The sequence below is a fragment of the Protopterus annectens genome, chromosome 9.part0 (genome assembly GCF_019279795.1).
Source record: "Protopterus annectens isolate FY-2018-M chromosome 9.part0, PAN1.0, whole genome shotgun sequence".
In the NCBI taxonomy this organism is placed as follows: Eukaryota; Metazoa; Chordata; order Ceratodontiformes; family Protopteridae; genus Protopterus; species Protopterus annectens.
Window position 1 is genome coordinate 391,056,975 of NC_056743.1, and position 25,526 is coordinate 391,082,500.

Genomic DNA, 25,526 nt, shown 5'->3' on the forward strand with positions numbered 1-25,526 from the left:
TGTTAGTCCAGGTTGGTTTTCTAAATAAGGAAGATGTAATCTTTCCTTGTTCATCAAGAGTCAGAGAGACGTCTAGAAAATTTACACATTTTTTGGAGGCTTCCATTGTAAATTTTAGGTAAGTAGTAGTAGTTTCTAGATAGTACAAAAACTGTTTGAATTCTTCTAAGGTGCCTTGCCATATTAAAAGGACGTCATCTACAAATCGCTTGTAGAATTTGATTTTTTCAAATGCAAAATTACTAAAAAGAAATTCCTTTTCCCAGTTCAAAGCCACCAAGTTTGCATACGTATTTGCGCATGGGGTGCCCATGGCTACTCCCCAGGTTTGCAAATACGTTTTGCCATCAAACATAAAGAGGTTGTTGTTGAGTACCAGGTCTAATAGTTGGCAAATCAAGATTATTTTGTCAGTAGAAAAAACAGTATCCCTGACTAACAATTCTCTAATAGCTTCTAGACCCAGATCATTGGGAATAGAAGTGAAAAGATTTTTTACATCAAGGGTTATAAGAATATATTCTTTATTCCTAGTGTCAAGAGTCAAATCATTAAGGCTATTCAACAGATGATAAGTATCTTTCAGGATAGATGGAACTGCATCTACTATTGGTCTAAGAAATTTTTCAAGAGCAGTAGAGATCGTTGCAGTAACCCAATTGCCACCTGAAACTATAGGTCTAAGGGGTAAGGGTTCAACCTGTTTATGAATCTTTGGTAGGCCTTTTATCGTAGGAATGGTTGGAAATTCTATAAATAAATAACTATAAAATTCAGGGGAAATCTGCCTACACATAAGTAAATCATGTAAGGTTGCATGCACATTTGTAATTATGGAATTAATTTCTTTCTGAGAGACTATTCTATATGTGTCAGGGTCAGACAGCATATTTAACATTAGAGAAATGTAATCAACAGTGTTCATAATAATGGTTCCACCTCCTTTATCAGCAGGTCTAAAAGTTATTTCTGAAAGTTGTTTAAATTTTTTGAGTGATGTCATCTCATTAGTTGTTAAATTTACATATGCTATCCTTTTTTTGTGAGTAGAAAAAAGTTGATAAAAATCTTTCTCACAGGCTTTTAGGAAACATTCTAGGTTGAATGATAGAGGAGGTGAGAAATTGCTTTTACATTTCAAAGACATAGGGTCAGTACAGGTAAAGCCACTGCCTTGTCTATCAGAGGTATTTTTAAAAAATAGTTTCAAGGCAACACTTCTGCAAAAAATACGCAAATCACACAATACATCAGCTAACTTACTACATTGTGCAGGAATAAAGTTAAGACCTTTGTTAATTAGACTAGCATCAGATGAGTCCATATCATAATAAGATAAATTAACAAATAAGTCAGTCACATTTTCTGTCTTCTTGTCACTCCATACTTCTCTTGGGATATTTTCCACTTCCTTGGTCCTCTGCTTTGTGAGCGTCCTCTCCCTTGGAATTGTTGTTTTATCGGGTAGGGTAAAAAACGACTTGCTTCTTGGGCAGTTTTCGGTCTTGCACCTAGTTGATTATCATTATGTGTATTAACAAATGCTAGCTGATTAGGAGGTGGTGTAGCAGAAGGCATTGTTAATCTAGGAAGTTCATTTTCAACAGTATTAGATGCAGTTGTTTCCGTTGTGGGCGGAAAAGGCAAAGCAAAGTATGATATAAGAATGACATTTGGTCTTGATAAATGCGCAAGAGTAACATTTAAAGCAGGAAAGCTGTAGTAAAAAAAAAGTATCAATCTAGGACAGGAATGTGGTATAAAGGAACTTGAGCAGGAGGGATTGTATATATTTAGGAACTGATGAATGATAGACAATCAAACATGAATAAATGTGAACAGAACTCGGTAAGGAATATTTTAGAAGACTAAAAGTAATATTGAAAACAGCCTTGACATCTAAGAACAAACCCCAAGCAATAAACCAACTTGCTCCTTCTCTTCTCAATAATACTTTTAAGGTGACTGACTGGACACAAAAAGTATTGCATCAGCTGGACAGGAAAGCAAGAAAAATGCTTAATGCTTATCAAATGATATATAAAAATCAGTGTATACCAAGATTATATATTCATCATTCTGAAGGAGGTATTGGCCTCCTCAAAACTGATAACATTTATAGATCTGCAGTCGTAGGACTGCATACTTATCTGCCATCCTTATCAGATCCAAACATAATGAAAGTTTTGAAAGATGAAGAGAACAAGTCTAAAATTACTTCCTTGCTTAGTTTAGCAGATGTATATTGGTGTCCAGTGAGAATGGAAATCAAACCAGTAGACAAAAATCAGGCAGTAACTGAATGTGCCAAAAAACAAAAAGAAAGAATATAAAGAAAAGAGACACACAACTATAGTTGCAAGTACAGAAAACTCCTGGTAAAACCTCATGTAAATCAGGATCTGACACAGGAATGGTTAATGAAAGGTGAATTTAAACCAAAAGATGAAAGGTTAATATTGGCGGTCAGCATAGTGGACTATGTGCACATTGATTTGCAAAGTCCATTGAGCATGTGGGAGAAACAGACAAATGCAGGTTCTGTAAAACAGAACTGGAAACAGTCACACATCTTATTGCTGGCCATGATAAACTAATGGCAGAGGGCCTTTATACTGAAAGGCATAATAATGTGGCAAGACTGCTGCATTGTAGATTGTGTAAAGATTATAATATTGAAGTAGATGAGAAGCATTGAAAACATAAGCCATAAAGCATTGTGGAGAGTGATGAGGTATCACATTACCAACAGTTCAAAAAACAGATGAAAGAAAAACAGATATATCAGTCCATGAAAGGAAGACAAAAGTAGCATTAATCACTGAAAGTGTTACACCCAGTGATTACAGTGTCTTATGAACAGAGAGACACAAAGTCATAAAATACCAGGATTTGCAAATGGAAATCAGAGCAATGTAGAAGAAGGACACCCAGACTTTTCCAACAGTAGTAGGACTAATGGGTCTCATAAAAAATAATTTATAGTCTTATTTAGATATGATGCTGATACATGTAGCACTGTATGAATTGCAGAAGGACTTGGTTTTGGGCACGTTGCAGGTGCTGTGAAGAGCACTTTTGGTTAAGATGAAAGATTGATACAATATTAATTTCACATGCAATTTAATCATATTTTAACATAGGAAATTCATCCATTCCCATCATGGTATTAGAAACCCAAAAGGCTTGGAGTAATTAAATCATCAAAGTAACATCATAAATACTTTACAAAGAGACTCAAACTCATACATGTGCATGAAACATTTACATTAGCATATTGCTTAATGTTTTGAGCTAATGGAAGGGAGACTTTCTTTAGTGTTGTAAAAATGCATGAAAAAAGGATGAAATCCATGTTATAACACTAGTATGTGTCAAAGTTTACCTGTCTTATAGTTGTATTATTTTTTACAAACACCAACATATTTCAGCCATACTGACCTGCATTGGTCTTACATTCATGAAAGTGAGAACAACAAACATGGATATTACGTTAATGTGCACTCTGTAATGTAGAGCTTAATAATGTTTGTATGTATTAGTAAGCAATCACACATACAGAAGTATATATTGTGATGCTTCTTGCTCTATTACACATTATGGAGAAATGCGTAGTCATCCACACCCTAAGTGCCATATGTGTCAGTGAACGATGGCCATGATGCATAGTCATCCACACCATAAGCGCCATATGCATCAGTGAACCATGGCCATGATGCGTAGTCATCCACACCCTAAGCGTCATATGTGTCAGTGAACCATGGCTATGATGCGTAGTCATCCCACAACCTAAGCACCATATGCATCAGTGAACCATGCCCATGATAGATGTGTAAAAACTGTACTGTATAAGTTGCCAAACAAACATACATTTTCCATATGCTATGCTCCATATTATCTACATAACTGTCATTAATCAAAAAACTAACCTACAATAAGATATGAACCCAGACATAGGAAATCAATAGTGACTTACTCATTACTTAACCATTTGAACTAATTGACATAAAAATTTCACTACTGTTTCTAAAAGGCAAATTTATAGAATAGCATTCACAATTATGGGTGTCATATACATATGAATGTACAGTCATAATTACTGTTTATTCAGACTGTGTACACTGGCCCAGTTGTACACTGGCCCAGTATAGTTGTGGCTAACCTCAGAAGGTGTCAAAAGGTAACATTAACTGCATTTTTATTATCATTGTCAGTTCATACCACCATTAAATGCAATCAAAACAGTCTCATAAACAGATATATATATAACAAATACTTTTGTTATAATGTAGTTGTTAAGTTATGGCTTATGCAACTTACTGTTGACGTCTGCTGGCTGGAGCCAGATGTTTGCAACTCTCCAGCAAAGATCCTCTGCATCCCTCCAATGCAGGTCATCATAGCTGTGATGGATTGTGTCCCAGTCTGGTACATCCCAAGCCATCTGTGGTACTCTCTAGCAATCTGGTTTCATATATTAATCATCACTAAGTTTCTGGGGTGTGTACATATCATCTACTCCTGCCCAGCATAGACAGTGAGCATCTTGGTGGTCTCCTCCTTGGTCCAGTTCAGTGCCCAGACATGCTGAAGCCTCATCTCAACCAACTTCTGCTGTACTGTAGTTGAAACTGGTACAAAAAACACCTCCCCAAAAATGCTAACTGAGGTCCCACTCAATTCACAGGTAGCAATGGTATGAGCAGTGAATGCATCAATATCACATTTTAAATTTGGCTCATTTGGATGGTATCAGAGTTTTGCAGGACACCAGGCACATATTACAGATATTCCCTTTTACTGACGTCTATTTGGTAATTATAGGCAGCTCCTTCCAGTTATGCCAAGCTATTGGTTAATGCACCGAATTTTGAGAACTTACATGACTTGCACAAATGGGATTCCAAAACATTGAATGTTCATGAACCTCATTAATTATGCAAGGCACAAATGGTACTTAAAAGCTGTGTGCACATAGTGAAACTTGCTTTAATATATAGCTGATGTACAGCTAGCTTCAAAGGTAAACTGTCACCTGTTGGCATTGCTGTGGTGGAATATATTGCTCTTATCACATACCTATGTTTTCATTAATCTGCATAAATCAACATATACATGCCAGTCCTTTTTTGCTAAGTTGTCTGCATTACAATCTGTCTGTGACATAAAGGAGGGGTGTGCAATTTGACAATATGCATACAGATGGGCAAATGAACATCAGTGTAAAGAAATTTTCCCTATATGCAGTTGTATGGATAAAAAGGGAAAGTCCTGCTGAACAATAGATATGGATGGAATAAAAATATAACTGTAGTAATTTCTGATTAACCTGTCATGTCTGAGGTATGTTTACAGTAACCAATGACTTCCATGGATTTCCATAAGTTGTATGATCACTGACTGGTTTACGGATATTCTCTTATGCTTACTAATATAGTAGTAGTTGTCATTACATTCAGTCTGATAGAAACAATGAGGATGGATTTGATTTCTCACTGTTTATTGTGTTGGTATGTACCCATGACAGTTCATTTTAATATAAATGACTATTTTCTTCACTTCTACTGTATGACTCCTATTACGTGTGTTGCATACCATAAAATGGCGCATACCATTTGTTATGATGTGTGTCACTGATTGCGGCTGTATCTGACAGGCATCCACCATTCTAGAGTATAAATGATTATTATGTTTGGATGTGCATGTAACTGTGGAAATGCCATTATTGCAGTAATGGATCAGTGGTGCAATGGTTGTGTGGGTGTACTTTACATGTAATATTTACTGCCAATGGTTCAAATCCCCTGTATGACGTATACAGCTTTTTTAAAGGGTTGTTAAATGTATTACATATTCAGACACTGTAATCATATCCATTTTGCTTTTGTATATAATAGTAGTATACATGAAAATGACTGTTTCACATAGATTTGTATTGCAAATGAGAGGCAATCAAGTCAATTGACATATGATTGTAACATCATTATGTCAATACATGAGCTCCCATATAAAGTATAACATGTGCGTATCACGCTATCTTCCAGATGTGAATCAGAAGCAGAAGAGACAATTTCTTTCACAGAGAGAATGAGATGATAATTGAGGATCTGCACCAGCATGGCAGTAGCCTTTTTGGATGAACGTGAAATACTGTGTGGAGGTAGGAAGTATGGACAAACCTATCAAACATGATCAATGCTGTGTGTGGTCACAATAGATCCAGGGAGGCCTGTCAGTAACATTGTTCTGATATGATCCTCTATACAGCTAACAGACTGTGCTGCTATGAGAGGGCAGGGAATACCACTTGAGGTGAGTCACCCTTACCTTCCCTGGATGGATAACGGTTTTCCTGGCATCACATCATGCTACCAGTCATGGTAGTCGGATACCCAGGGAAGGTATTGGAGTATGTTTTCCAGTATATGCATGCATATCCTATGTTCCAAAACACTGCAGCATACACACTACCTCATTAAGGATCTTTATCTGACAAATATCAATGTATTGTTATATTTGTGTTCCAGCAGCAGAATTATGCTGTGAACATGGAAACACACATGGTGTGGATGCACAACATAGGTGTTACTACATGTTATCTTACCAACACAGTGCATACATAACACTCACAGCAACATGTGTGATGTTTTTGTTTTTCAGTTGCATAGGTTTATCAACATCTGCACAGCAGCAGCACATGTCATTTAAATGTCTCTATATACTGTTAATGTGATCCATAGCTTTCTGTGTCTCTGCCTCCTGTCATGATAGTGGAGTGTACTCAGATGTTGATTTTTTTTCTTGCCATTGTAACCTACAGATACATCATTGAAGGACATGGGCATTGCAGCTGCACACAGACACAGACCAAGTATGGTTGTTCGTCTTGTTCATAGGATGTAGCACTTTCTAGCACAACTGTGATGTATGATATTCCTGTTGCTGTGTTCCATACACATGCACATCTGGATGACATGTGCACCATTTGCCACATAAGTGTCTCCATATCCTGTGGCTGTGTGCCACAGTTGTTATGTGCCTCTGCCTGCATTTAAGACTGTGGAGCATACCCACATGTTGATGTATGTGTGCTTTGTTATACTACAGGATCTGCATTATGATAGATGATACATTCCCAAAACAGGGAAGATGTAAATGATAAGACATTGTATCTGTTTACTACATGTCACTATAGATAATTCCATTTGTGCCCTTCATGGTTAGTGTATAGTCTGTCCACTGAACCTGAGGTAGGATGTGCCTCATTGTGATAGCATGGCCCATGGCACACAGGCATCAAACTGATTTTATTTACTAGCCCATAAGGATCATGCTGCAATTTCAGATATGGAGGATAATGTGACCCAGGATCCCGCAATGCCAGCAGCTAACAGCTGACTTAAAACCGGTGTGGACCAGGGGAATATGACTGTTTAATTACTACAAAGCATCACAAAGGCCCCAAACAGGTGTTGATATGATGTGGTTTCTTCCCAGTGCTCTGAATGTCAAAGTGAAGAAATTCAATGAAGCATGGAAAAACAGCTGGAGTAACTATGACTCTATTAAGGTAGGCAAATACCTCTTCATATAATTAGTGATGTGCATGAATGGATAAGTAAGATTCCCACTGACCCTACCTACTATCTAGCAAAACCACAGATGGACATTTTGATGATGGGGGGATGTCAGATGATAAACATTATGATCTCTGTGACCCACAAGTGGGGTGTAGCTAGTGTGCCTGGATTCATGTCAGAGGATGTCTGCCTACTATTACAGATGAATGAACATTCACAGTGATATCATGGATCTCACCTTCATGCACTTGCCTGTACCACCATTCACATTGCACACCAGCTGTGTGCATTACATGAAGGTCAGAAGTGCTAACACTGTGAGGTCATAGCAACACTGGCTGCACAGCATGAAAGTGTGTTATCTGTTGCACACTCCACTGAAAGATTTGTCACAGTGGTGCTAGAGCAGTGCCATAGTACTATCTGTGTGCTACATGCCCTAAGTATACTAAGCAAATTACCTCTTGCTAGATCCCCACTTAGCCATCGGACATCAATGTCTGTGCTGCAATGTGCACACACATCTGTTGTTGCCCACTCCACTGTGAGCCCAGCAGTCACATTGCAGTCAAGACCCTTCCCACACTGTGTCCCCACATGCTTGTGCCACCACATCTAGATACTCAGTAGATCAACATGAGCTGAGTGTTTCTGGAAGTGACAGGTGCAGGCAGGACCTCTGTGTGAATTATCAGCATGGGGTCCCTTGACTATATTAGGGTAACACTGAGAGATGATCCAATGTGTGCACTGTTGTGTTATTCTGACACTGTGGCAATGATGACCACTGTGCTGATCACTGACAAGTTAATCTGTAGGTGGTTACTCAATGTCTCATGTCATAGGATTTTCTGATCATTTATCTGCCCTAGGTGACTAGCTTCAGTTTGTGATATGTATTATATCTTTGATACTGGCATATGATAGTAATGATATTGATGACATATAATTCAATATGTGAAGTCATGTTTCATGTTTGCATCATTTACTAGTGGACAGAAAGGAGTGATGTTTACATAACACTCTTCCTTGTTGACTTTCGTTCCCAAATGCACAGCTATGCCTCTGCATGCACACCCGTGTCATTTATGGCATTTTAATATGGTACTGCAGATGCCTCACCCTCAGGACTCACTGCATCTCTGTGTACCTGCTTCCATTTTCACAGTGCTGACTTGTATTTCCCATGTTTACCTTCCCAGATCTGACTGAATCTGTACACACACACACACACACACACACACACACACACACACACACACACACACACACACACACACACACGTCTTGCTGTATCCCTAACATTGATACATGTTGCATGTATTAAACTTTTAAACTATGTATTTAAACTATTCTAGCCTGTTCTGCCTGCTGTTTTGGCATCTTCCAGTAGTGTGACCTTCATTTGTCAGCTAACACAAACACAGTGGGGTGTCCCTATAGCAGTTCTCTGCCATCCCTATAGCAGTTCTCTACCAGCAAGCTGCACCTGCTAAAGTCTGTGGCTGGTTTACTTAAAGTACAGGAACATTACAGTTTGTCAGCTAACACAAACCCTGTGGGACATCCCTATAGCAGTTCTCTACCATCCCTACAGCAATTCTCTACCAGCAAGCTGCATCTGTAAAAGCCGGTGGCCGGTTTACTTAAAGTACAGGAACATTACAGTTTGTCAGCTAATACAAACACTGTGGGACATCCCTATAGCAGTTCTCTACCATCCCCATAGCAGTTCTCTACCAGCAAGCTGCATCTGCAAAAGTCTGTGGTCGGTTTACTTAAAGTACAGGAACATTACAGTGTATGTTAATGATTTAACCCTTCTGTGATTGTAAATTTCGTTAGAATGTATTCAGGGAGTGCACACTACTGGTAACCCTCACCCCACCAGAGATCTCTATAAACCCAACACTTTCTATTTTGGAATCATTGTTTTACTCAGTCTTCTCCTTCCCCAATACACTTACCCATATTTCTCCCACTCCATAATCACTCCTGGCAAAAGGTTTCTATTTCTTTAAGAATTCCTAGTCTACAAAATTGTCAGCTGCATAGATGCTTTTCACAGTACCTGGTAGTCTAAGTGACTGTTCCTCGCTGAGCAGTTATAGAACTTGGCCCTGCAGTTATTTCTGTTTTTGCCCTCCCTTTTTGTACCTCACTCCTTCTACTGCTGTATTCTTCTGAATTTGCTGAACTCTACTTAGTTATAAATCTCCTTTCATACTAGCTGCTCTTCTGCTAGACCTTTCTTTTTACCTTGTTCTCTCTCTCATTAGAGAATTTGAATTGGCTTATTCCTAGCCCTACCCAAAAAGTAGCTTACCCCTGCCCTCTAATCTTTGAAATTTTACCATCAAAACAACCCCCAAATTACATTACCTATAGCATACTAACTTTAAAAAGTATAATACAAAAGGACATAATCTAAAGGTTGCACTTCCTATAAATTGAACCTATAAGCTAACAAAATTAAATGCATAAAAAAGTGCCATAATACCTACCTAACTGCTCTAAGGCAGACTAGAAAACCTTGGGATTTGCAATACCCCCGCTCCATTTGCCCTCACTATGCTCAGGCTCACTGCGCTCCCCTCCCTGCTTCCAATTCCCACTTGCCCCCAGTATCTTTACATTTCTACCTGATTAGCCATTCCTCCACCTACTTGCTCCTATCACCTTTTGCTGTGATAATTATTCCCCACCCAAACCTTCTACCTACATCTCACCAGCACCTATCAACTTTTATCTGGCAGCCTCCCACCCCCTTCCAATACAGTTACCTAACCACACTATCTTCTGGTACTGTAATTCCAGGTATAACAGTTTATCTCTCATGCCACATCCCAAACAATGTTGCACTGCTTTTTACTACCCCTCCTATTAGCTCCATACTTCCTCTCCTTATATAAAAATGAGTCTCTCACAGGACTTCAAGTTCCAAAGGCCCATACTATCACCAAGTTGTCAATCATCCCACCTTCAACCATAATTACAGTACCAAGACATATCCAACATCTTGTTCTCACTTCCTACACATCAACTCTAGGAACATTAGCACTAGAATCAAACTCCCTATAAGCTAACAAAATTAAATGCATAAAAAAGTGCCATAATACCTACCTAACTGCTCTAAGGCAGACTAGAAAACCTTGGGATTTGCAATAGCCCCACTCCATTTGCCTTTGCTATGCTCAGGCTCACTGCGCTCCCCTCCCTGCTCCCAATTTCCACCCGCCCCCACTATCTCAACATTTCTACCTGATTAGCCATTCCCCCACCTACTAGCTCTTATCACCCCCCCCAGCCAAAGTTGCCATAGCTCGATCTCACCTTCTCTCTACTCTTCTGTATGCATCCCTTTTTCTCTCTAATGTTAGCAAGACTGTCATGAACAAACTCTCAATCTGTTATAACCACATTGCCAGGTTTGCCACTGGGCTGCCTTTTAGGACACATCACTGCATCAATCTAATCCAGCTTGGATGGCTTGAACTACCCAGTCTAATACTATATAACCAATTGGTTATGACCCATAAAATCATATATAACCCTAAGAATACCCCTGTACTTAAAGATCTTGTCACCCTTTATAATAATCCTAGACTGCTGCACTCCTCCAACATACTCCTTATTCAGATATGTAAAGCTAATAACTCAGCCGGTGACTCACGCTTCGTAAATTCTGTAGGTAGATCGTGGAACTCTCTACCAGCTGATATTACCTTACTCTCTTCACTTGGTCAGTTCAAAACTAGGCTCAAACACCACCTGGGAACAAACTGGCTATGTCACTGTATCAAGCCTGGTTAACCTGTCTCTGGAATGTGTGAATCTGCTAGGTAGCCTACTATGTAATTTTATCCGATTCTCTCACTGAATAACACTAGCTAACGATTTGTTATAATGTTTGCTCTTCTAATCACTGAAAATATTCTATATGTAAGTTGTGTTGTCTGTCCATCTAATCTCTGTAAATAATATATTTGTTATTTGTAATATGTGACATGTTATGATTTGTTATTCCATGGAGCTTTTCTCCCCGGGCCTCCGCTGAAAATGGACATGTATCCAGTCGGACTATCCCGGTCAACAAATGTAAAATAAATAAAAATAAAATAAATGTATGTTGTATGGTCACTGTCATTGATGGTATGCATGTTTGTACATATATTACCTGGTGATAACATGTGCAAGCGATTCAGCACTGTTAGTGTATGCCCCATGCTTTGGAGTATGTATTTGCTGATACATTCCTATACATATCATGGACCTAGATTTCTTGTGATAGTGTCTGTTTGATAGGTAATATTCCATCCTGTTTATCTGTATGATGAAATCATATCTATCCAGTAACAACATTTGTTGTGCACACCTCCTGCATCCCACACATGTGCCTGTGTGTTCCTCTTTGGTGATGTACTTTGCAGACAGTCTTCCTGCATTGACATTTCCTCTCAGAGTTTTGTCTATGTTCTTACTGGTATATCTTAAGCTTATGTTTTGTATGATGTTCATTGTGGACAACTAGTGGGTTATTTCCACTGTTTGTGATCTGTGCTGCTGTTGTGGGGTAACACGTGAGCATCACTGTTTCTTCTGTGTAGATGTGGCTTGTCTTGACTCAAAGGTATGTGTTAGATGCCTCAGTGCTGCCTGAGCTCGGACATACATCTGCATCTTTCATCACCCACACCTATTTCTTCACCACTTTGTGTCTTCCTGATCATTGTCAGACTGCTGAGATATGTCATCTTCAGACATCTGGGGTTCTTGGAGTAGGTCACCCACACCTGCAGTTGACAAGCCATCGTGTTTTGCTGTTGTCAATTTGCGTAACATGGCACACACAGTAATTATCTGTGCTGCCTTTTCTGGTGTATATTGCATTGCTCCCCTGGATGAGTCCAGACATCTGAATCTGGATTTCAACTTGACAAATACACGTTCAATGGTGTTTCATGCCATGGTGTGTGATTTGTTGTATGTGTCCTCAGCAGGGTTTGATAGGGGTCTCTGTATGGCGCCATTAACCATGGCTGCAGTGGATAACCTGAATCACCTGTTTGTGCTAAGAAGATAACACATATGTTGTCCTTATGCCTACTGTTGACAGGTGTGGATTCTGATTAAGAAACTAAGAGGTCTAATTAAGTCCAACAAGGCCAACTATGAGGTTTGGATAGCCTCACAGGCTAATGTCAAGAACCCTAAAGGCAATAGACAGCAGTATGCTGAACTGTTGGTGAATGGTACTACCTTCAGTAATCAAGGTGACATAGCAAATCTGCTGGCTGACAATCTAAGCACAAAGTTCACCCCCCCCCTTTCTCCCCAGTTCCACCAGGTGAAATCCCCTCCAGCATAATTCCTCCAGCTATTAACAGGTGCTGGTGACACTACCTTCCAGGACCACTTAAGGCACTTTTCATCTACAGGCTTGAAACAGGCTATGCTCCAAGTGAATGGAGGCCACATCACTCACCCCCCTCAACAAGGCAGACCACCAAATGATGCTGAGAACTACAGACCTTTTGGTCTAATATGCAAAGCCTTGGAATGAATTATCATGGAAATGATAAACAAGGACATTGTCAACACGCAGACACTGGAACCATTTTAGTTTGGCTTTGTTAAAGGAAGGTCATGTCTAGTTAACCTAGTTAGCTTCTTCAAGAGGGTCACCAAGGCAATGGATGAGGGCTGAACAGTGCATACTGCTTATCTTGACCTGGCCAAGGCATATGATATAATATCTCACTCAGACATTGTTGACAAGCTCTCTGAGCTAGGCATTAATCCCTAAATAATTCAGATTTTGGGTTGGCTCACAGACAGGATCCAAGAAGTTAAGATCAGTGAGACTACCTCCAAGAGACCAGTCTCCAATGAGTACCCCAGGGCTCTGTGCTGGGCCTGCTCTTGTTTAGCGCCTGCTTCTTGGAAGTCAAAGCTAACATTCAAAGCTTCTGCCTCAGCAAGTTCACAGTTGACTATAAATTGAGCGCTATTATAGATTCCCATCAGGACACCAACATTTTGAGAGAGGGTTTAATACAGACAAATGACTTGTGCCAAAGACATAGCCTAAAACTCAATGCTATAAAATGCATTATAATGTCTTTTGGGAAACTGTCAACCCAAGTTACTTAATGCATTGCTAAAACACCCTTAAGAGTTCACCCAATAGAAAGGAATCTGGGAACATATGTAGATAGCAATCTAGACTTTGATCAACATGTAGCAAAGATAATAAGAAAATCATTCTATGTAACACAGCATATAGGTAAGGGTATGTCATCTAGGTCCATGGAAGTTATAGCACAACTCTATTCAGCCCTTATTAAATCTATAATTGAAGATAATGCCCCCTTTGGCATGTATCTAACCAGACACTTGTGACAGCTGGGATGATTACAAATGATTATCACCAGGAGAATTTAGGGCATGAACACCCGGTCCTACACTTTTCGCCTGAAGGCTCTGTCACTGCATTCAGTGTCCTACAGGCTGCTGAGAGGGCATCTTTGCCTGGCTTGCATGGCTTCCTCAGATCCAACCCTGATGGATCTGTTGCAAATGCACAACACAAACAGCATGGGAAACACTAGATTCTGGGATGTAAAGTTCACTTGTGACATAAACAGAATGTGCTGGAGGGACAGTTATGTGTCCCAAAGAATACGCAAACTATGGCATATGCTCTCCATCCATGTAAAACAGAATTCATCCCTGACCCTGTTCAAACAAAATCTTGACAATTGGAGAAGCATAAATTTACCCCAGGTCCCTTATGGACAGAGGCCATCAATAAGAAAAGTTTTATCATAACACCCCTAATAATCCGTAGTTATCTCTCTACTAATATGCCCCCATGTAGATGCTCATGCTACTCGGGGACACATATAGTTTAGGGTGCGCGCATAGGCTTATAAGGGCCCTAGTGGCCATTTGCATAGTAACAACCTATGAACCTATGAACATGATAGCCATGGCCCTGTACTTACCAAGTAATAGTCCCTCAGGTATTTCACCATATTTGAAAGCATCTCTCAGACCACTTTCCCTTCATATAGCAGCATAGCAGCATCATGGACACTACCAGGGTATGTCACCATGATGTTTGTAATGAGGCCATCTGGTGCATACCACCTGGCAACTGAGCAATGGCCACCCCTTTCTGTTTATGTAGAGTTCTTCATCAGGTACAGCAAGGGGTTTAAAAGGAACATGGGTACAGTCTATTGCACTGAGAACCTGGGGAAAGCTGGCTATGACATAGAAATGTTGCATGGCAGTTCTTCACTCCATGACTGTAGCTGGGAAGTGGATGTACTCATCCACCTTGTTGCACACTGCTGCCAGGAAATGTGACAGGATGTAACTAGCAGCTGTCTAGAACACTCCTAAGACATGTCCTATATGCCTCTGAAATGTCCTAGAAGTTAGTATACCTAGGTTCAGACAAATTTTTGTGTCTAGAAGAATGGGGTTACCTTGCAGAATATGTGCATACAAGTGCAGGGCACACATCCTACACACAGGTACCAACTCTCTGTCTAATCAGTATCTGTTGATTATTTCCTGATCAGACAGCTGGCTTAGATGTAGTCTGGCTTGAAGTCTAGCCGGCTGCATTCTGGAATGCATTTGCATAGCTTCATGTATGGCTTGTAGTGCCCCAGCCTGTTGTAATTCATTAAATGCCAGATGCATTTTTTAAGTAATGGTGCAGATTCCGTGGTTTCCATAAAAATTTGTTTACTGTCATGGTGTATAAATAAAGCACATATGGCCTCAAATGACTGCTTTTATAAAGTTTTCTACAAAGCACTTTATCTCATTAACGTTGCGTTGGGTGCACACACTGTGTTTTGGAATCTGAAGGAAGTGCACAAAGTCTCTAATTATCCTACTTTGAATAGAAAATGACTTAATCCTGTTGTAACATACTTTATGACATCACATCTGCTGTTAATACACTGAATTATTCCTTCAGCGTGCTGTGCTGTTCACAGGTTTCTTTTGGAATCTGGCCCAATGTTTTTTTCTCTTTTTTTCATTTCAACATTATTTCCTTATATTCTTCTTTTGATTCACTTTCCTGTTGTGCATAGTAGAACCGAATGTCAGAAAAAATTGCAGGCAAATTGTAAATCTAGGGGACGCACTGGAAAATACTTCAGACTGTGCCCTTAATAGTGCTACAAATGATCAAGAAAAAAAAGGATATATGTTTGAGAAATGCCAACACTTGCAGCCAGAAATATGCTGTAAATAGCACGATCTGTAAACAATGCAAACAGTACAAATAATGGTTATATAAGGCATGTCATGTGGCTGCACACGGTGTAGGGCAAGCACCAGTAGGGTAGCATAGGACAAGAGGAAGACGATTCAGGAGGAATTATTCTCAGGAGCAGATGTAAATATGAGGAAATGGTAGTAGGAAAGCTTTCTTCAGAGAGGTGCTCCTAGATTTTTTTTAATAGTGTAACACAAGAACATTTGGCATGAAGCAAAAAATAAAATACATCTGGAAATTGTGTGAGGATAGTGTACTGGGGTGCCTCCATAAAGAGACAGATATAACAATTAATACCTTCTAGGAAGGGAAGTGACACAAAAGGTCAGAAAGGACATTGAAAAAACAAGATATAAGAGAACAGATAACCTAAGAAATGGTGAAAGAGCAGATCGGATATCAGAAATGACACAGGAGGGATACGTGTAAGTGGTACTGCTTGCCCTATGATCATCCGAAGGATCACAGCTGCTTAAAAATAATATCTATTAGAGAATGCAGGAGTATTTGACCCAAGACTTGGGGGAGGGCTTGACAATTACATTTACAATACCCTTAAACAAATCAGTTTCTGGTCTGGAAACTGTGTTCAATAGGTAGTGCATGGATGATGCATGGTAAAAGATCAAGTGGCAGCCTAACAACCACTTTGCACTGACAATTGAGTAAACAAAGCTGAAGTACGTGGATAATGTTTATGGTGCAGTGTGCTCTGACCTACCCATAAAATGTATTCCATAGCAGACAAAAGAAAAGGTTAACTGATTTGACAACCACCAGTAAAGAATATGTGCTGACACTAATCTCTCCTGCTGATCTGCCATAAAAGATAAAAACAACATGCCAGATAATTTGTACTCAAGAGTTTATTTACTTTAATATTACACTTGTCTGTCCACAGCCAATACATTTTAAAAGCTTACACCTGTGCTCTGAAAGTTTAATAAAAGCTAATTGCTGAGACAGTGTTATATATGCCAAGCAAAGGAGGCATCCCGAGCAAGGAAGAAGGAGATTTTCTGAATGTCACTTCAAGCCCTTAGAAATCTATGCAAACTGTCCATGCAGGGACCTCACGGAAGTATGGATGGAAGGTTCTGAGGAATGGAGAATAGTTTGTCAATAATGGAAACTGGGAACGGCAGAAGCAGAATGGGTCAATGTGGTACTCTGGGAAGATACATTTGATAGCTGAGACAAAAGAAAATAAAGAATAATAGACAGTAGGCAGAAATGAATAAACATTGGACCTCCACAGAGGTATAGTCTAACCTCAACCGAAATATATATCAGAAAGGGATGGCAGAGACAGTGAAGCATAGTCTATGGTTTGGTGAACATGCTTTTTGACATACCAGCTGAATGACTGCTTCCACGTATCAGCTATCATTGTCCAGGATGGTGCCTCCTGAATTCCTGCAGTATGTGAACCACACATTTACACTGAAATCATCTTTGTATAGATATTGAGATCACTGAGAGTTGAATGTACTATATACTCCCCTGGTAGGTCTCCAAAATAAAGATGGAAGGAATGATTGTTAGGTTTCCCTTGCTCTGTAGAAATGGCTGTGGGAACAAAGTAGGCCAGCACTGCATTATGGCTATCATAAGAAACTTTGTCAGTAACCATTTGAAATGTTGGAACCCACTTCAATAACTCCTGAAATGTAGACACTGAATGGTCAAACCGGGCTTGAGTATATCAAGTCCAAGATGGAAATTTTTCAGAATATTCCTTTTCTCCAAAGTATAATGATCTTGAAGGTAGCATATATAAGTTTGGGGACTGGAGGGTGGGCCCCCACAATGGGGATGCAGAGGGCTTGCATCTCTGCAAAAAATACATTTAAAGAAGAGTGATGTTCAAGATTTGCTTTTCTCCTGCATTTTTGAACTTTTTTGTTTTTTCACTGTGTCAATACATAAAGTTATGATTGCCAACATTTAAGTAGAGAACCAGCCTTGTCATATGTTCTTTTGGTTGTAAGACATACATGGGATGATTAGGCTGAAAGGAGGAAGAAAGAAGTTCCCATGTACAAGGAATGGAAACAATGTTGACTGTCTATGCCTCTGCAGGGGAGTTGGAATAAAAACCTCTGCAGTTGGCAGTCATCTGGGAAAGTAATAATGCTGAATAAGGTATAAATCATTTCATAGTGATATTCATTTAGATTAACAAATGACATGTCTGTCACTGTTCTTGCTGAGTTGGTGAAGTCAGCTACTTGTAGATAAACAAGCAATTGCATCAGCAGGGCCTAGGCCATTATGGACAATCCATAAAAATCAGCAGGTATTTCTGTCACTTTGCAGATGGGACACATAACTGTGGCATTCTCCACTCCAATCTGCAGTCTATCTGTCATTAGAATTGTTGTGAAAACATGGAGGCTGCTATTGATGCAAAGGTCACATGACTGATAGAGTCTCCTTTTACATCATCTGTATACTCTCATGTTGCCCACAGTTGTCCCCCCCATCCATACTCATAAGCATCAATGGGGAGTGACTGTATATGCTTTCTATTTAACAAAGGATATTTGAATGTTCAGTATCCCCAAGCATGGCCATAAGAGTTAGTCACATTTGAAGTATGTGATGAGGGGAACATCTGCTCCAAAGTTTGTCTGTGTTAGTCTCAAATAATACTGATGCAACACTTGATATATCTCAAGCATAACTTGTCCTGTAATAGCAGCAGTATAAATGGTAACAGCTAGTCAACTGCTCTCTGGCAGCATATGCCAGTCAAGTGAGCCATTTGAAAACATTTTTGGAGAAAGAACAAAAGAAGCACACTGCCTTAGGGGAGTTATAGTTTCTGTGTTCCAGTGCAATGTGAAATGTTAGCAGAACTCCCCATATATGGAAAAGAAGACAGAGTGCCTTAAAATGCAGTCTAAAACGTATAATACATAACAGTTGACCGCTTAAAATAAAAATAAAATATTTATGTGATTTACTTGCAAGTAGTAGTATATAAATGCCTACACAGTAATACTGATCCCTCGATACATGGAATAAGTACAGCTCCAGTTTCAGAATGCGTACATGAATTACAAATAAGACATTCTTCAACTAAAATGAATTTGAAAACAAGGTTTTAAAGAATTGAACTGCTTGTTTAGATTAGAAGCAGAATATCAGTCTCCATTTAATTTACATAAAAGAACAGCAGGAAATCTCATTTGAAACTTCACTTTGACAGATACCAAATGCTTTACATAAATAAATATTCTGTCTTGCAGACTTATCATCAGCATGGAGATTTTAAGAAATCATTATTTTAATGCCTTGCCAGAATATTTGTAATTTTTTTAAAAAAAGCTTTCCGTATGAGTGAGAGTTGTAGATTTTCTACGGGTGAATTTTGTTGACGGGTATGTTGTGTGGTGGGTTAGTTTTTTGGGATATGCACAGAAGAAAAAAAAAACTGAAGAAATTCATAAAAATGCACAAGGGCCGGATATACACTATGTCATAAAGCACCAGCAATGCTGGTGATGATTAGAATTCACTGAAATAAGCAGGAGTGCATGAATAATGCTGCTAATTGGGCTCAAAGCCAACAGTACTGAATTCCAAGGCTGTCTCTAATCACACTACTCAAATGAGTTGTGGCTGCCTCTCAATAGACATTACATTCCTCCAGCCAGGAAACAGGAAGCAGCACCTGCTCTTACATTGTCAACATAAAACTATCAAACTGCAAGAAAGTCCTTAAAAGTATATACTTTTAAAGAGATGTGATCACACGCACAGCTGTAGACATATTCCACAGTGCAGTTTGTGGTCAAACATATGTATTTACAGTTGTATATGTATAGTTGTCGATGATCATGTTGAAAACAACAATAAAGCTAGAAAAACATTCCCATAATGCAATGCCACTGTTGATGAAGTATAATTGCTCCATGATTGCTGTTTCACATAAGTGTGAGCTGGTCTGTTTGTAAGAATGGCCACAGAAGACTTGAAACAGAGGCATTTCTCTTGGAAATCCATTCCATATTGTGCAAAGGATCCCTACTGTGCAATAATGGGTAATTAGTTGCACATAGGGTCAAACTCTTATGAACTACACAGCCCACACATGTCTAAGAGGGATCTTGCAGCAGTGGATCACTTAACTTTATGCATTAGCAAACACAAACACTGCAAAATAAACACACAAAGACACATCAAATGTGGGTCACAGTGTATGTTACAGTGTGATATTGTGTGTGTGTGTGTGTGTGTGTGTGTGTGTGTGTGTGTGTGTGTGTGTGTGTGTGTGTGTGTGTGTGTGAGTGTGCATGTGCATGCATGTCTGAATGCATGTTTATGTGTGTGTGTGTGTGTGTGTGTGTGTGTGTGTGTGTGTGTGTGTGTGTGTGTGTGTGTCTATATTTGAGAGTGTGTGTGTGTGTGTGTGTGTGTGTGTGTGTGTGTGTGTGTGTGTGTGTGTGTGTGTGTGTGTGTGTGAGTGTCTGTGTTTCTGTGTGTTTCTTTGTTTTACATTGCTTATATCCATTATCATATACACAAGTAATAACACTATGTACATCCTGCAGTGTTATGTTCCCTATAATAAATTATATCTGTCATCATATTTCCTTCAGTCAAAGGGGGTGCACAGATGGCTGCTTGTGCATACCTAATACAGTGTGAACTGCCCAACTTCAGGCTCTCTTTGCAGCCATACTTACCAGAGTAAACAACTTGCTATTTCAGTGCACCCTTAACAGTGGTTATAATTTTTTGAAACACTCACATGACAACTGAAGGCTTCTTATCCGAAGCACAATACATAATTCTGCAAGCCCTGGATTTTGTAATTCACACAATAGCAGCAAATTCTGAAACTTGCTATTATACCTTTCAAAGAATTTTGCAGGAGATATAATTTCTGTATCATCCATTGTGTGTGAGGCTACACTGTGCATATCTCTGCTACATTTATATACTACCAATGCTCTACAACAGACAGAATATGGGAATTAGTATACCTTTCTTTATTTGCACTTGGAGTTTCTCTGTATTGGAGATCACACTTATGGTACTCTGAGTTTCAGTAGGCCCCAAAAATGAAATGTAGCATGTAGATCCTCTAACACTGTACAAAACAATCTTCATTTTATCTCTCAAGTACTGTTTGAGCTGTCCTAAATACTACAGAAATGTACATATGCACACACTCACATATGCATGCGCACACACACACACACACACACACACACACACACGCACACACACACACACACACACACACACACACACACACACACACACACACACACAATCATACAAGTACATTACAAATGCCTACATTCAAAAAGTGGCACCCATCTACCAGCCCTAGTTATGACTCTGTTATAAACTGTCCAGAATAAAGAAGTTATGTACTCACCCAACGTTCCATCTGAGTAGTTGTACTTCATTTATCTTCAATCTGTGGGTCGATGGATCCGAATCAGATCTGACACGGCTGCATTACCAGTACCTGATCTGAGCTCCAAGCTCCTCTCCTTACCCACGATGTCCCTGTCTCCTTCCTCCCTTCAGATCAGTTTGCTGCTCAGAATAACATAAGCCCGATCCAACAGGACTTCACCACTACTGGCCCTTCTCAAATTCCTAAACCAAGCATGGCAAGAGGAGCCTTTAGGATGTTCATCTCCCATAGACCAGGCCAGGACCATAGTGACAAGGTCGGGGGAAGGGGGGGACAGTTGAAGACAAATGAAGTACAACTACTCAGATGGAACGTTATGGTGAATACGTAACTTCTTTATCTGAAGTAGTTGACTTCATTGATTTTCAACCTGTGGGACAGAGTCCCCAGCTGCAAAGAAATGGGTGGCCCTCATGGAAGGATATTCTGGAGTACCACAGAGCAAAAGGAGGCCCTGTTCCTGGATACAATGTCTAATTTGTAATGTGAGATGAAGGTATGAGATGAGGACCAAGTAGCTGTAGAACAGAAATCATCTAGTGACACCCTGGACCAAAAAGCCGCTGAAGTGGCCATAGACCTGGTGGAATGTGCTTTTACTTGACCCAAGGGTGAAACCCCATTTGTCAGAATATGCTCAAATAATACATTGGAGATCCAATGAGCAATATTCACTTTAGAAATTGGCTTTCCTAAAGGGTTTTGAGTAAAAGTCAAATAACTAATCAGATTTGTGAAAGGATTTCGTCCTATGTAGATAAAATCTCAATTGCCTATGTACATCCAGCAAATGTAACTTATATTCACCCTTGTTCTGAAAATTAGGAAAGAAGATGGGGAGAGTGATAGTTTGATTAATGTTTGCTTCTGACACCATTTTAGGAAGAAAAGATAGAGTAGTGTGCAGGGGAAACCCTGTCCTTATGGAAAATCATGTAAGGAATTTAGATGGACAAAGCTTGAAGTTCCGACACTCTCCTAGCTAATGTGAATCCAATCAAGAAGGCAGTCTTCCATGAGAGATACTACAAGTCTACTGAGGCTGTGGGCTCAAATGGAGGGGAGAATAAAGCCTGCAATACAAAAGTGAGGTCCCACGGAGCCATAGGGTCCTTCAGCAGTGGCCTTAAAAGAAAGGTATCTTTAAGGAAGGTCTTGCAAAGTCTAGAAGAGGCTAGTAAAGACATATTCTCCCCCACATGAAAATTAGAAATAGTAACCAGTAACCGAAGCTGAATGGTCTGGAGACCGTTTATGTGGTCTCTCGTTCTTGTGGTGTTTCTCTCCTTCCCCAGACCTCTTGGAGGGAGTTTGAGTCCCAGAGGTCTGGGGAGGAGAAGAGCCAGAAACGACGGAAGAAGAGTTCAAAGCTGGGGTTGTGGGGACAGCTGTCCCCAAAGAGGGAAGCAAGCCCTTCAAAATGAGTTTTTCCCTCCTGTCCTTAAGCCAGTGCAAATAGGACAGGAGTAAGCAAATGGACCACACCCAAGCACGCTACACACAGAGTGTGGCCATCGGCTGAAGAGAGCTTATGGTCACACTTTGTGCATTTCCTAAATCCTAGTTTAGGGGGAATATCTGCCATATTCCTACCTAAAAGACAAAACACAGGCACACACACATACACTCACTCCCAGAGAAGATAGAGTGGGAAGGCCAAAGGGGGCAAATTACACAACCACAAAATTTTTTTTTTTTTAAACTGATGTCAGTGGCTAGAAAAGGTGAAGGAATAGAGAAATACAGAAAAAGGGTTAATAACTCTCAAAAAACAATCACTTAACCAAAATAATGCTTGGAGCTCAAGACCATGATGCTTACCTATTCAGCGGCAAATGAGATCTGAAGGGAGGAAGGAGACAGGAGCATTATTGGTAAGGGGAGGAGCTTGGAACTTGGAACAGGTGCTGGTTATATGGCTGTGTTGGATCTGATTCAGATCCATAGACCCACAGGTTGAAGATCAAATGAAGTCAACTACTTCAGATCAGATGTTCACTATAGCAACCAATTGTTAGTGACAAATTATGATCAGTATTCTTTATCTGCTTGTGCAGAATGCAGTGCACTTTTATGTGGAAAACAGCCATGTACAGGCATGCTGCAATTCTTAGTACTTGCTATGAGTGTGGAATTAGGCATATGCAACTGATCATGTAATGAAATCTAAATGAAGGTGTTTAGTCTAATAAGTATATAATGAGATACAAATGAATTATCCTGAAAGCAGGTTGTAGTTCATAGGCAAAAGGACAGATAAGCATCCAGCAAGTTTTGTGTCACTATAATGGTAAAATGTATGCAGAAAATGTGGAGTTGTAACAAAGGTAATTGAGCAGAAGTACTTATTTTCTATAAGGGTCACAGCATCTCACCAGGTAACAGAACACAGTGGCAGTCAGTGTGGTTAATAACAACAATGGCAAAATATCACTTATCATCAGCTAACTGGCCAGCTACTGACATACTATTTATGAGTGGATAGAGGTATGCAAGTGTTGACTGACATGCACTATGTGTAAACAATATTAAGGAGAATATTTAGACTTTCAGTGCTGGTGGATATTAAGGCATGTGTGTTGCATCATACCTTTGTAACAGGAGTCAAAGTGACAAATGGAAACAAGCCATATTTCCTTCTCTTCCAATATCAGTGGGAATATAGCAGGGATCTGACCTTCTCCCATTAATATTTAATGTCTTCATTGATGACCTCTCCTTTCATTATGCAATCACCTCCATCATTTGACATGGAGGTGATTCTACAACCATTTGCAATAGCAAATCAATCCCCAAACTCAATAACCACTCAGACTGCTTTTACCTCTGTCAAAACTTGACTCAAGGACTCTAATCTTGTGCTCAATGTCAGGAAAAAGAAACTCATGCTCTTTAGCCCAAAATCCTTTTCCAACAGCAAAAGAAACTTCTCTCGCTTCTCATCAAATAGAAGCATGTCTCCAATACCAAATTCCTAGGGCTTGCAATATATGACAATATGGACAGTACCTTGCTAACTATACCAGAAAATACATAGCCACAGCCTTTCTGCTCTCATCTCTCTCATGCGCAGCATCTGTATTAAATAGTTTTTATAAAACCCAAATCTCTAAACTCAAGGAAACACACAATAAAGTCTTTAAATTTGCAACCATCTTTCCAGCTCAAACTCATCATTATGATCAGGTTAAGGAACTTAAATTGCTTGGGCTACCTAACTACCTCAACTCCATTCAACTAAAACAAACCCATAAAATCATTTACTATTCAGATACTTGCTCATTTCTCAAAACTATCTTATCCTGAACCTTCCAGCTAGGACTCTTTGATCTTCAGAAAAGTCCTTATGCAACTGAACCTCAATTGGTAACTCACATGACAGAGCTCTCTAGTCACACTGAGTGGCTAAACCCTTGAATTCTCTTCCACTACCTATCAATGAACTCTCCATCTCCAGACAATGCAAACTCCAGTTAAAATCATGCCTCACCTCCCCCCTCATATCTCCCCCTCCCTCAGATTATGGGCATTCACCCAAGAACAGTTATCAGAATCAAGGGAGGGGCAAGTAGAGGAGATAAAGACTGGATGTGATAATATTGTAAATACCTATAAAGTTTCCAATATTTATAATTATACTGTGCAGGAATACTTTATTTTTGTAAAAGGTTTTAAATTTGCTGCTAAAAGGCAAGTGGATGCGGCAGATACATTTGTGGAATTGAAATTGTTTACTAGAAAATTGAATCTTAGTATTATGTTCCACGAGAAAACTAGTAACCTACGGAAAAGTATTAAGCAAAATAATAGAACTTTAAAGAAATGGAGTACATTCGATCCCCCTTTACATCCCTTCATCCACACTTTTGAAAAAGCTATCACTGAAGATATTTATAAAATAAGAGTGGATAATTGTAGGATTCAGATAAACTTAACAAAGGTTGAAACCATGTTATTTAAACAACTCAGGAGTGATGATACAATACGAATTATGAAGCCAGACAAAGGGGTGGTATAGTTATATTCAAAATGGATAACTATTCCAATAGAATGCAAAGCATTTTGTTTAATGAAAATACATATACTCAAGTGTCTAGGAACCAAATTTATCTAGCGTATAGTAGAATTGAGTCCTGTTTAGAAGAATATCTACTAGAGATCTACTGCAGATAATTGATTTAGATACATATCAGTTTTTGGT